The 14,821-nt window shown below is 38.4% G+C and overlaps 1 pseudogene; it reads left to right on the top strand.

Annotated features, from left to right (window-relative positions):
* The first annotated feature begins 1,069 nt into the window (after nucleotides 1–1,069).
* LOC117414564 (opsin-VA-like) lies at nucleotides 1,070–5,546 on the top strand (annotated as a pseudogene).
* The last annotated feature ends 9,275 nt before the right edge of the window (nucleotides 5,547–14,821 follow it).

The raw sequence follows: 14,821 nt of genomic DNA, 5'->3' as shown, positions 1-14,821 counted from the left end.
ATTCAAGTAGAGAATGGGTGAAATTGACCTTCGATGTTTTTATATTAAAATATATTTTCGTTCCGTAAGGGTACTGTTTTGCTAAATCTTTGCTGAAGTTGTTCCACTTTAACATAAAACAAAACAAATCATGAAAATCAATACAAATTAAATAAATAACTTGAGAACAAGTCCAATAGAAAGTTTAGTATTAGTATCACATGTGTTAGGACAGGATGACCAAGGGAAGGAGACAATTCTTTACACACAGTGCTGAAGGGATGGAATGGGCTTAGGCTACCGAGTCATGTTGTTGAGGCAGAACAACTTGGATCCTTTAAGACCCAGCTTGACAACATTTTGAAATCAATCAGCTACTAGAAACCAAATGAGCTTAGATGGGCCGAATGGCCTCCTCTTGTTTGTAAATTTTCTTATGGTCTTATATTTTTTGCATGTCTGTTGAGCCAGCTGTGAATAAACAAAACACATTACTTATCATATATATGTTTTCTTAATTATTTTGACTACAGATTCCCTAAGTGTTTTTACACTAGTACCGCCATGCATTTCAATGTACAAGGCACACATCAACTTGGTTAGTGACCTGGGGTATGAAAACATAACTATAAACCCCACCACAGTTTACAAAACTTTTCAAATTCAGTCCAACTGTAGCTGTTCCTAAGACCAGTAGATGGTGCTAAAATTCTTGACATCGATCTTATAATACTTTTTTTCTTTTCAAAATTTCAAAAAGGAATGAAAATCACATAAATTTTTATGGCAAAAAGTATTGCAGATCTGTACAATCACAGCAACACCAAATTGAATATATAATCAATACTGATTCTAATACTATTAGTATTGGATCAAAAATGCATTTACTTTATGGCATACACTCTGTGTCACAATAGAAAAACAGCTGCTGCATTATTCCATCGGCTTAGCACCAATGCATACAATAAAGGAAAGTGCTGAGTCAAAACATTCAAAGCAAGTGCTTTTCTGAGGTATAGCTGCTTTGTACTCTAACACTCTCACTCAATTCCTGTCCAACTGCCCAGCCACGGAGGACAATAGTACCCCAATGGACATGTTGGAGATGGTCACAGTGAAGCCAACTGTCTTCCTCAGGTCAGGAAACAGTGTTCTGGCTGCACTCATGTTCATTTCACGCGGCAAGAGCCAGTCCTGTAAGGGACTACTAGAATAAAGAGACTGTGCTTGTGACTTTAGCAACAGAATAGGGGTTTCTCCTTGAGTACTCGGAGAACCGCCCTTGTTGAGGTGAGGCCGAACCGGTTGACGTCCAAGGACAGGAAGTGAGGTAGCTTCCCTCAAGGGGAAACTAAGGAAGGATAGAGGACAAACTAAGGTCTCCCTGGCTTACTAAGGCATCTAAATTGAGAGAGGTCAGACTCGGTTAATGCTCTGAGGCCGCATGGAGTGCCTTGCGATCTTTGCAGGGAGTACAAAAGAGCTGGAAAATAGAATAAAGAAATTAACCTATAAAGAGGGCCAGTGGTCCGTTCACCCCCCCCCCCCCCCCCCCCCCCCCAATGACTAGCTCCAAAGATGGGAGCAAGCTTGCTCTCCGAAGGGGGAGACTGGCACGGGTGCAAATGAATACATTTAAGCAAGAGAATGTAAAAACACATGTAGTTAGAAAAGTTTTGGCCGGGGGTCCCTTCTGTCCAGCAGGAACCTTCCTCTCGGAGGGTGAGATGATGACGCTGTCAGCCTCTAAGGTTGAGAAGTGAGCTTCACTTGCCCTCAGAGGTGACTGTTGCAGAGGTGACACAGCAAAGTGAAGGAGGAAGGCAGGATGGAGGAAACTAAAAAGCAAGACCAGAATTAGGAAGTTGGCTTAAATAGTGACTGACTTTGTAATTTTAGTGGGATGACACAAAAGGGAAGAGCCCCAGCTCCAGCCCCCCGAAATACACCAAGTTTCTACTAACACAGTCTTCTCCATATTTAATAACGTGCTGGTCATTGCAATCACCTTGAAGAACCCACATCTGCGCAATCCCATCAGCATCTTCATCCTCAGTCTGTCTTTTTCCGACTTGATGATTGCCGTCTGCAGCTTCTTGATTGTGACAGCCACCAAATGCGATGGCTATTTCTACTTGGGTGAGAAGTTCTGTACCTTCCAGGGATTTGCTGTCAACTACTTTGGTAAGTGCTTTGTTCTCAAGATATACAAATGTATTTATTGAGCTCCTATCCATATAGGCTTACTGGCTTGTATATTATAAAGAACTTTATACTATATATATTTTTTTCTTAATATATAGTTAAATAAGATTAATAAACTTTACAGCTAATTTTAATGCTTTCTATCTGATACACACTATCTAATACAAGCCATCTGATACAAACTTAGTGAATCAAAGCCATTTCAGATGGCTGTATGGAAACTTAATCTTTGATGTGCAGGGCTAATTATTCAGCATTAAATATAATATTGCAGATCACTTGGCAGTTCATACGGGGGAAAAATTGTTTCTGTAAAAATGCATGTCTATTTGTGTCCAATTTAAGTGATATCATTCCGATTAGCATTACTGACAGGTAGTTTACCAAGGAAGATCAAACATACAAGCAGGCAATACTAAGTTGGATTTGGGATTTCAAATAGCAAGTGCAGAAAAAGTGAAAGAGGTAAAAAGTAACATGGACTATGAAAACGTGTACAGCTGTTTTCTAATTCTTCATTCAATCATATCAAGGGGGTTTGTTATGACTGAATTATATACAGTACCATGGTCTACCACATTTTAATATTTTTTTTCAAATTTCGAAATATTGCTCTTTCAGTTTGGCCAAATCTATCAAAATGGGTTATTGTTGAATTCTCTCTCTCTCTCTCTCTCTCTCTCTCTCTCTCTCTCTCTCTCTCTCTCTCTCTCTCCCTCTCTCTCTCTCTCTCTCTCTCTCTCTCTCTCTCTTGCTCTCATACATTAATTTTGTATAATGGCTTTTCAAAGCAAAATGACTCTCCATAAATTGATGGCCACTACTCAAGCCAACTGATCAGTTTCACCAGTTTGAATGGATAACACATTGCCTGGTGTCTTCAGCGTAAACACATAAATTTAAGTATAAAAAGGCTCTCTAAGAATTAAGAATGTTGTTTTCTTTAGCTTTTATTTGGGATGCCTAAAAAGGACAATCAGTGATAATGGTGTATTGTACAGTATATAAGAAACAGAAAACAGTTTTATTTTAGACCTTGTATTTTATATTAAAAGAAGACAAAGAAGTAAGCAATTTGGCCTTTTTAATGGTAAGGCCAGCACCTGAAAAGATCTACAGGACAAAAACGAAAAATTACGTGATTAAATTGTTCATGGTAAAATGGCTCATCTTATGCTAAATTATGTTAATAAGAGTAGCTTTTATTATATTCCCAAAGTGCTCAATAGACCATCTCTCTTCTTTAGTTCCTGTATGGAAAATATCTTCTGAATAGCTCACATAGTAAATGTTCAAAGCCACATTCATTTCCAGTTTCTTCTTCTTAAGTACTAATTGTATATGCTCAAAGAGCTTATTCCATTTTCTATTTCTGCTTAGGAAATTACTTCTACAAAAAGAAAAATAAGTTTCTACTGAAGCATACTTTTAAAAACATTTAATTCCAATCCATTCTTCAAGGTCCTTTTTTGTGCTAATGTTCATTTTTCTGCCTAAAATACCATTTCTATTACAGAAATGTACTTATACAGGTCGTGGCTATTGAAAGAGTTTATTATATGTGAGCTTCAAAAGGTTGTAAAAATTCTAGCACATTTTTTTTAATTTATAAAAATGTAAAATCCACAAAAATTGGATATTTGGTTATTTGAAGGTAATGCTGTAAATCAGCTGTGAATCCTAATCAAACTTTCCTGGCTTTTGCAGTTCTGAGCATGAATAGCTTGATTCGGAAACATGTTTGAAAACATGTTTTCTGTAGTAGCTCCTACCAGACAGAGATATTACGTAGTCCTTAATCTAATCAAATGTCTACTGTATAATACCGGTAATTGAAATGATCCAAATTGACAAAGGTCCTAATGAACGTATAATATCATTTTCCAGGACTCTGTGGGAATAGCTAAATTAAAATTTCTAAATTCATCTTGTTTTTGTGTCAATGGCTCTGGAGCGTATTCCCATGGAATATTTAAACCCCGTGGATTCCTCATTTTGTTTTGCCTCCAGGCAACGCTCCGGATAAGGTTTTGGGTCTGAGAGTAACTTACCCTCTAATTTGAACACTGAGAGAGTAAAATGTATTTTCAGGGGGTAAAATGTAACATTACCTTGATGAAGTCATGAGTAATCTTGATAAATACTCTACAATCTTTAATGGTAATGGAGTAAGCATTAAAAATAGAGCCTTCCATTGTAACTGCAATGTTACTTTGAACTACTGTACATTCACACGTGTGTTCTGCAAGGTTCTTTATCGGCTCAGCGCATTTTTTTAGAGGTATCACACTGACTGCAAAATAATGAAGTTTCTTATATTTTAACATTACATTCTTAAACTCAGTGAACATGTTAAAACTTCAATATAAAGCCATACAGGTAAATAAAACAAGGAAATGCATTTATAAGTTATAAAACAGTTTGTTTAATATTATAGGCACCTTTTTTTAGTGGTTGCCTCTGATGATGGTTCCAGTTGGATTTGTAGCTGGACTGGGAGGGGGGGGGGGCGGGGGGGGGGGGGCGGGGGCGGGGGTGTACATTTTAACCTGTGTAGCTTCGAATTTTTCTTATTCCTACTGTGATTGGCTGCAAAGACAACAGGGCTAGCCAGAGACTGGATAATGTTTGTTGGGCTGTTTTTTCTTGTGTACAGTTTCCTAGTAACTGAATTCTGTAACATTGTATTGTGGGAGATGTAGTTGTTAGTGGAAGTTTTAGGGGAGGCAGACAAGCTATGCAGCAAAATTGCTAGCGTATTTCACATTTTTTTTAGTGCGTAAAAACACCAGATACGCAGCTTATCTGGACCGCTGCCTCCAGGTATTGTGTCCCTCTGGACCTTGACTATCTTGGCCTATGAGAGATAACATTTTCTGACATCTATTGGAGCACTCAAGCTCAACCAGGGGAGGGGTTACCAGGGACTGCTGTTTATCCGGGTCTTCTGCCTGTTGTGAGCAGTGGCTCCCCTCCTTGGCTGGAGCACCTATGGGCCAGAGGGGTCCAGACCTCTTGCTCTATTGGATGGGAGGAGAGGTCCTGGAGCAACTACAGCTACCAGATAGCATACCTCCTCTTCTGCTTTATAATCCCTGTCATCATCATTGTCTTCTCCTATTGCAATGTCCTTTGCTTCCTGTGCAAGGCATGTATTGCATTGCTCCAACAACCCTGTATCAGAAGGAAGTAACAAACTATAATTACAAGCTCAGCTATGGCCCAGGAACGCAAATTAAATTAGTTGGCTTCCTTACAGTTTTTGCTGTGGTGGTTGTCATAGACCCAACGCTGCACATTTCACACTGCCCATGTACTTCTCCAAAACCAGCCCAGTCTACAACCCAGTCATTTCCATCTAGCTAAACACGCAGGTCGTTTCCTCTGCAAATAGTGTAAACCGTAAGGAATGCCACAAGGAAATATTTTATACCAACCTTCAAAACAGCAACTTTTGTGATCCTTTTCTTTGTACTTCCAATATTTCATTTTTTTTAATGGGGAGCGAAAAAACAGCAAAGTTCAGTCACTGAAGCATTATGTGTCACCTCACAGAGCTGTTACAATCAGGTTTTAGGTGATAGGAAAGGCCTCAGGAAATGTGCTGAAACATACTGGAAGTAATTTCCTTGTTCACTGATGATAAAAGTAGCACAGCACAATCAATAGCAGATGCTTAACGTCAGTATTAAGTAAACAAGAGTATAGTTGTGAACAGCAACACATTTCTCAAGTGAATAATCATTTCAATGAGACAAACGATGCATGGATTGGCAGTGATGTTACCAAACATTTTGGGCCATGTGGAAGGGTGGTGGGTAATTCACTGACACACACGGGAGACAGAAGTTTTATTTCCAAACACCGCACTGGTGACCAATTTTATTATTTTAGACATTTTTCTTATTGCCCGCAGAGGGCGCTGTTCACAACGGTACACAGGACCACAGGAATACCAATACTGGTAAAACAGTTAAAAGCTGGCGCACTTACAGGTGCTCAAAATAATAATGTAAACAAAAGGCGAAATGAAAAGGGAAAATAAAACTACAAAATAAAGGTGCTGCTTACGCAGTGCCCCCACTGCCGCTAAGCCGGTCAGCTCGGGATCTCCGTCCTACGCTGTTATGACCTATACACTGGGGTGGCCAAGGTTCCCCTATCACTACACATGTCCCCTCGGGTACGTAACAAGAGATTTTAATAAAATTGTTTATTTATTGCTGGCTGTTTTCCTCAGCCGGGCTTGCCTGTTTTGGTTGCTCGCTCCAACCACTGGCCTTCTCAGCCAGCGTCTCTGTGTGTTTTCCAATCCCAGCCACCCGAATGCACAACCAAGCGCAGTTCTTATGGGCCGAGCAATCCCCCAAGGCCCGCCTCTCAGCCACTCAGAGAGGGAAAGCCAACAAACCCTCTTCCCCACCTCTCCGTGTCATCGCCATGACTGACAGGCGGATCTTGCGAGACTGCTGCCCTCTTCCTGCAGAACCACGGATAGACCAGATAGTCAGCACAGATCTCTCCTGTTACAGGCCACATAAATGTATTTTTCATGCTTGTCTATACTTCTGTGAATGAAGTGGTGCCATGAACCCAGAAATGTTTTCATTTATGACTGTGATGGAGAAATTTTGCAAATTGCAAATAGCTAGTTAGGGGCCCTGTAGTAAACAATATGACTAGTCATCCATTATACACCTTCTGTATTAATCACATACTGGACAAAAGGCGTATTCTGGTACCTGCATTTGTACAATCCACAATAAAACACAAGACGTTATTTGTTTGTATATTGATATTTCTACTTATTATTATTTATTTCTTAGCAGACACCCTTATCCAGGGCGACTTACAATTGTTATTAGATATCACGTTATTTTTACATACAGAGCCCTAATCACTAGTCCACTCCTCATCTTAGTGGACTGGAATGGGATTTTGTTTCCAGATTTAAGATTTAAGCTAATGGTTGGTTTAAGGCTAGTTCAAAATATTGTAATGCTGATTCCCAACTGCAGCCAATACAATTTAATTATTACTAATGATATGTGAAGTGGTCTCTCTGACATTCACTGTCATTAGAATTGAAAATCCTGTTACGCTGTGTTCAAGTGATAGAGTGCAGACAGGATAAAGAAACGTCATAACAAGTCCATTGACAGCATAGTATGCATGCTGTGACTGATTTGGCTGAAGTAAACTCAGATGGAAAGTGGCGCTTAACTTAGTATCTTGTGTACATGGAGACAACAGCCTCCCTCAGTATTATCTCATCCTCAACTTTATCTCAGATCCAGTTGCAAGACTATTATCTTCTCATGTACTGGATGTAGTTATTATTATTATTATTATCTATTTCTTAGCAGACACCCTTATCCAGGGCGACTTACAATTGTTACAAGATATCACATTATTTTTACATACAATTACATTATTTTTTACACATTATTTTTACATACAATTAACCATTTATACAGTGTTTTTTTTTTTTTTTTTTTTTTTTACTGGAGCAATCTAGGTAAAGTACCTTGCTCAAGGGTACAGCAGCAGTGTCCCCTTGGGGATTGAACCCACAACCCTCCGGACAAGAGTTCAGAGCCCTAACCACTACTCCACTCTGCTGGCGCAGATCAACACATACAGTATTAATACCCACATCTAATTAGCTACAGTATTGGAATTTGACTGACGATAATCCCAATAAAAGAAAGACAATGACATACTTGTATTGCTAAAATGTAAACATATCATCAGTGATTTTATACAAATAAGTACTGCTCCAAATGCAAGAACTTGAAAAAATGTCCCTGGAAAAAAAACAAACATCTAGGTGGCAGTGTATCGCAGGATGATTTCTTTTGTACAGTTGAAAGTCTAAAAGAATAAACAGTCAAAAACAGCACCCCTAGAATCCTAACTCCAGTATTTCAGAGTATTGCTTCTGTACTGCAACTGTGTGAAAAAAGAACATAGCACTAATCTGCATGATACCTATCATCAATAGCATTGCATACTACAGTAAGCAAAAGAAGTATTGATACAACAACGTATTGCACTGATTACACATTGGAGTCTTCTGTATGGTATTAACCAGAGTGTGATAAAAACTGCTTGTGACATTTCAATGTGGTGATAATATATTGAGGTTGTTAATTATCAGGAGTGATACCAGGGCTTGACTTTACTGTACATTTAAGACATGCTCATAGCATCATAGAGTTATTAGTACTGTATGGTGTGGCAGAGTAAGGGGAGGAAAGATGTAGTCCAGGGGTTTGGTGCAGGACTACATCCCCCAGAATGCCATGGGAGTGAGTCAGGATGAGTTACACCTGGCTCTAATTTAATGAGGGACGTCTGCCTATGATTAGCAGGCAGGTATATAAGCAGGTCAAAATAATTGGTCTGTGTTAAGGCTAAGGCTAAGGCCTGAGAGGAGACCTGTGGGAGACCTGAAGAGACCTGAAGAGAAGGTACGGTCTTGAATACTTGTTAACGTATATGTGTTTTGTCACCGGTAAATGGCATAGCTGTCTGGTATTAGTTAAAAACTGAGCAAAGTTTTGTTTAGACACCTGGAAGGAGTTAGGCTTTTGTTTTGTTTAGTTCATTTTTTTGTGTGAGAATAAATATACAAGCACTGTTCTGTTTACACCCTATTTTGTTGTGAGAGTACTTCATTTTTATTAGAAGACAGTGTGAAAAGGTCCTGCAAGTGATAAAGCTTACCTCACTTTGTCACAATGGATATATAATTGGAGTTAAAGGCACATGTATGCATGGAAATATTCAAATGGTACACAACATATGTTAGTACCTTTGTTCTGAAAGAAAAAGAGGGGGTACACAAATGACCTTTTCTTGTTGCCTTTTAGTTCACTGACAAATTAGCTGTACGAAAAACACCCCCTTTTTTCTTTTTTTTGTTTGAGAACATTGCCAGGTTTAGATTGTGCAATCGCCTCTGGAACATTACAGAAATGTTCATACTTTTCATTAAAAGGAATCATTTCATAATGAACACTAACACCCACCCCCGCTCTTGTGCTGGAGCAGGAACGCTCCAGGTGGGAGGATTGCAGCCCATGTCTGGAGGCAGCAATGAATGTGTGAGCACTCGGACAACTGCAAAGCATTGTACTCTGTTTTGATAATGTTTATCATCGGACTGATTTCAGTTATATTCACTAAATAATATAAGCAACACGAATCTCAAGCATTATAAACAAGCAAACAATGTGTGTGTGTAATATACAGTACAGATGGTAAAATATAACATTCCACACATCCTAAACATGAAACTACTCATTGTTGGGTATTTCAGTTTTTGAACTAATTCTTAAATTGGTTAAATTAAATTAACATAAATGTGTCTTAATGATATGTTTACAATATTGTCGATGCCATGCTTCTATTATAATAAACTTTTAATATGTTCTTTCAAAAGTTTATTTCCTGTTCAGATACTTCAATAATTTTTTTTTACTCCATTGATCTGTTATGAAGTCTTTTTCAGTGTTGATTAATATGAATATCGTAAACATTTTCTAATACTCATTATTTCTAACCAATTTTTTTCCCTATTCTGTAAACCTGTCCTATGCTCTGTGCCCCCATCGCTTCTTTCCAGGTTCTAATTCATTTTGGTGATATATAGAAAAATGTTTATTTTAATATAAACTCCTACCTTCTGTTATCCAAAAGGTATTCTGTTCGTTAATATTAACGAGATTGCTCATTATAGAGAGGATCTTGGCTTTTAAGTTGCTGACCAGCAAAAAATCCTCGCTTCATCGACCAAAACCAATGAGTCATCTACAAAAAAGCTTTTACTACAGGCAGGTAAGGACGAGGTTGTAAGGTTACAATTTATACTTTTATTTTATAGTTTTAATTCAGATACTTCAATATAGCAATCTCTTATAAATTGTAATTTTTAATTTACTTCATTGTTTAGCAGCAAATGCAACCTTGAATACTAAAACACAGGACTGCTCATACATTTACTTAATGTTATTATATTAGGTTTCTTATTTATTTAAATACTTTGTTTTTTTCTTACTATAATCAAACCTAGTTCGATTGCTTCTGGCATATTAACTCTGTTCCATATAGTTTACCATTCTGCTCTCGCTGAATCAGGATTTTTTAATTAGACTCAGAGCCTTAAAACAAAGATGCTTTTGCCTTATAAGGAAGGTTTGGAACTTTCAGCAGGTCAGCCTGACCTTTTGATACCAGGAGCTCTCTTTTTCAGACCTTACACAGACTTATTTAAAAGGATACAAAATACAGGATCCCACAACATTACTATTAGCAATGTATTTCATTCTAAAGCATCCAATCCATATCTAATAAGTCAGCTGTTCCCAGCAAGATTCAAATTCTCCTCTTGGCTCAGCTCAAAGAGGCTCTGTGAACACCACAACAGGCCTGTGCATCCAGTGTTTTACATCAGAGGTGTGGGTGACCATGGCCTTCACTTGATACCTGCAAAAACATCAGTGATATACTTTTTTATAATCGCTTGCATACCTATCCTTACAGTACTGCTTACATGTTACATATGTAACAAAAACATCTCGAGTTGCTATAACGTTTGTTAAACAAACATATAAATGACACTTACAAAGTTCATTTTAAATGATTTATTTTTAGTTGATATCCGATCAACTTATTCCCTCGGCTCGATCTACTAATTCCCCAGACATAGTACTAGTAGGCGTAAACCTTAGAAACAATGGAACCTCCCTTTTAAATTCTAGACGGCGATTCATTTATTTATTTTTCCCCAGTCTACTTATTCCCCAGGACACCGGACTCGAGACTACCCCCTGAGGTGGTTTTGAGTCCGGTTCTCGAGTACGGTATTAAACGCTGTGTATTGTGGACGCTAACTGTATTTAGCACTTTTAAGCCAGTTTAAAGGCACAGTGTGGACAGGGCCTTAAACACTGTATCCATTTTGTGTTCGGATCTATCTGTACAGTCAGGAACCTGTGGAGCCCAAGTCCTTAGTACTTTTAGTTTTTGTTTAAAGATTTCTGTCTGGTTCACTGGGCTCTTGGACCCACTTCCCTGGCTTAATTCACAGACATTGTGAGGAAAGACCAGCAGGGTAAAAGAAGCTCCCTCTTCAAACATCGCTCAGTCATATTGTAATCTAATTGAACAGAAGCAACTCTCATAGCTCTTAATTCTAGAAATGTCACTCATTTAATGGCCAGGTGCATATCAGCCTACCAACTGTAGACCTTATTGGGAACAGTTGTGCGTTTTTTTTAAAAAAATTTTAGTGGTCGCCAATTATTTTGTATTGTTTTCTCTCCAATTTAGTAATGTCCAATTATTTTTAGGCTCAGTCCACCGCTACCACCCCTGCGCTGACTCCGAAGCGTGTTAAGTGACCTCAACTTATTTGGGCTCTGGTCTCAACTTCATACACACCCTATAATGTAAACCTATTTAGAATTAAGTTATCCAAATGTTTTTTTGCTATTTAAATTGTTATTATTTAGTAGATTTAATTAGATTGAATAGTTGTACTCAATGGAATATTCTTTTGTTAATAAATAATTTAATAAAGCTAGAAAAACACTTGCATATAAAAATACTACATATTTATTGCATCATTAATAAGGCATCTAGGTACAGAAACCATTCGGCAATGTTGTTTAGAAGCTCACAGTATACAATTGCAATATCCTGCAATGCAAAGTGAACTAATCTAATTGAATTAACATTAAACGTAGTCAAAGCTATGATTCTATTTGTTTTTGTTTAATGGAAATATGAATTTTCTGATTTATTGTGTGTTCTGGTTTTTACAAGGTTGACTCCATTGTATCTAATCATGCTCTTTAATTATTAAACAATTTCAGATTGGTGTCATGTAATTAGAATATTGCTTATTATTTTGGCCCGTGACATAAAAATGCCTTTAAGAAATGCAACCAAGTTTCCAAGGGTGAACTCAACCACCTGTGAATGCCTCAGGTCGCACCACAATGAAAACTGTTAACGGAAGACGCTGTTAAAGGAATGCTGACCAATACAGTACTTCTGGCTCTTCACTTGTTTTTTTATGTTAATTCAGGTTTTCAGCTCTGTAGAAAAACAGATGCATTCTGGTAGCATTGCTGTACGTCACATGGTTTGATTGCAACGAGAGCATTGGCATGAACTACAATGCAGGAAGCGTTTTGGCACCAGGAGGCAGCAACGTATCTATAGGGGTGTCAGAAATGAACCAGTGATGATATTGCTTGTGCTAATAAGTGGTAAGAAAATTGATTTTAAAATAATCTTTAATTTAGTAAGACGCCTGTCAGCCCTGGTCAGTCATAGTCTTTGCTGAGATGTGTAGCTGTCTGTAGGACATTAGAATGATCTGGGTGGTGTAGATTGTCTGATTGAAAGGTTGTAGAGATGTTTCCAATAAGTTGGTAGACCATTTACAATTTACACGATTCAAGAGACACTACAACATCCATAATAGAAGTATTCCCCAATAAATAATGCAGTTTAATTAAACCACAAGTATGGTTCTAACCATAAGCAATTCTACACCAATTTAAATCAATTGTGCAATTAAAATGCATAGTGAGGACAGGGCCTTGGATTTTTGCTAGAGCAGAACACTATCAATAATAAACATACCGGTACTCAATATGTTTATGGAACATGAGCATCCCTATATCAGCGGATTATTAGCATGTAACTGAACTTCAATAAATGGGTCATTTCATATCAATTATTTACTTATTTATGCCATGCAAAATAAAGTTACTGAAAACTGATACATTAAAAACACAAGTCTGTTACCTGTAGTGCCTTTGACAAAAGACAGGGGGCACCAATGTTTTTTGTTTCCTTGAGCTGAAGCTTGCAAGTCAAGTAAAGATAGACCCACTCCTGCAACTACAACTGAATTTGTGGTATGTCAGCTGTTTTAAATAAGAAGACTATGAAGGTATTTGCTGACAATAACTAAAGGGCGGCGACTGATTGCAGCAGCAGTTGCTACTTAAAGCATTTCAAAGAGGCCTTGAAATAAGTTAGAGTAATGGAACCAACACATAAACATAAACAGCTGATAGATTGTAGTGTCTTGGCAGTGAAGATCTTTCACACTTCGCAGGACGGTTTGTCACGTATTCCTGCAATACTATAAATATACAGTAGAAACTGGTAACATTTTCTAACATTAACTGTAAATCATAAACCAGACTCAACCATTTCCATACTCTTTGCTTTTCTGACAGAGTGTGTATGAAAGTCTGGAGATACCACTACCAGTAACTGGTAGTTTGGATAAGAGTTTCAGATAACACATGCACACCAGCCGCCTTTAGATGGCCCTAGCTACTTTGACAATTGTTGCATTACCCAGAGCCACACCATTATAGATTATATAATACCAGTATAACTGATATTTCCCTATAAAACCCTATTCTTAATTCTATGATTACAGGCTACTACTGATGACAGTACTATACTGTAATCCCTATTGTGATGAAGATACTATCCTGTAATGACGACAGATCACACTGATATTTCTGATTACAGGCGTGATCTGACGTAAATGGAATGAACATTTTTTTTAAACTTTTAAAAATTATCTAACAGTTTCAAAGTGCTTTGAAAGATGAAGTAGACACTTTTCAAATAGAAAGCTTATTTGTTAACAAAAGAAAAAGTCCTCTCGATTTACCATTGTGTCGGAAGCAGAAAGGCAGAACTTTGTAGCTCAGCAGCAAAATACCAACACTATAAGGAAAACCATCTCCGATCTCGCCATCTATGATCTTAACCTACCTCCAAACAAGCGGATTACTAACCATAGCACAAGAAAAACCGCAATCCAAAAAGTAGTTGATAGCCTCTTACCCCCTACCGATATTGCTCAGGTATCAGGACATGAGAACTTGAGGAGCATAAATAATTATTCATACCTTGCTGAACACAAGCAGCGAAAGATCTCTGAAATTCTGGCCAGAATCTCTGAAATTTTGTGCTGGTATTATACAAAATAAAATACAAGTTTCTGTACATAAATCAAATAGTGAAAAGCCACCAAGGAGTTCCGTGACATCACAAAGGACGAGGCCACAGCCCGAGCATCCAGCGCCCAAGAGGGGGAAGCCGGAGCGTCCACAGCCCAAGAGGGGTAAACCCACATCTCCAGTGCCTAAGAGGGGGGAGGCCGTGTCCACAGCCCAAGAAGGGGAAGCCTGCATGTCGTGACCGAGGGAGAGCCGCACCAGTCTCCAGTGATGAGGGAGGGCTGCACCAGTCTCCAGCGACTGAGGGAGAGCCGCACCAGAGATAGAGGGAGACTATCTGCTTCCCGAGGTGGGGGTTGGTGGTGGTTGACAGGTATGGGGTTAATGCCTGTCCTTGTCAAAAACGTATGAGAATGTGGCTGGTCCTTAATTAAACAATTGGTGATAATTGGGAGCAGCCACATCCTATAAATGGAGAGTTCATGGCTCCATTAGGGAAGACTACCAGGGAGCTGGAACCAGGGAGGAAAGGTACAGTGTTTTTGATCCACTTCTAAACAATAAATGTTGGGGTTTTGTTTGACCAGGAAACTGCTTAGCTGTCCGGTATAGCTTAGACCTGCAACAGTTTA

This window comes from Acipenser ruthenus, chromosome 7, assembly GCF_902713425.1.
Source record: "Acipenser ruthenus chromosome 7, fAciRut3.2 maternal haplotype, whole genome shotgun sequence".
NCBI lineage: Eukaryota > Metazoa > Chordata > Actinopteri > Acipenseriformes > Acipenseridae > Acipenser > Acipenser ruthenus.
The sequence above is the reverse complement of the archived record's forward strand: the minus strand, read 5'-3'. Positions and strand labels throughout refer to the sequence as shown.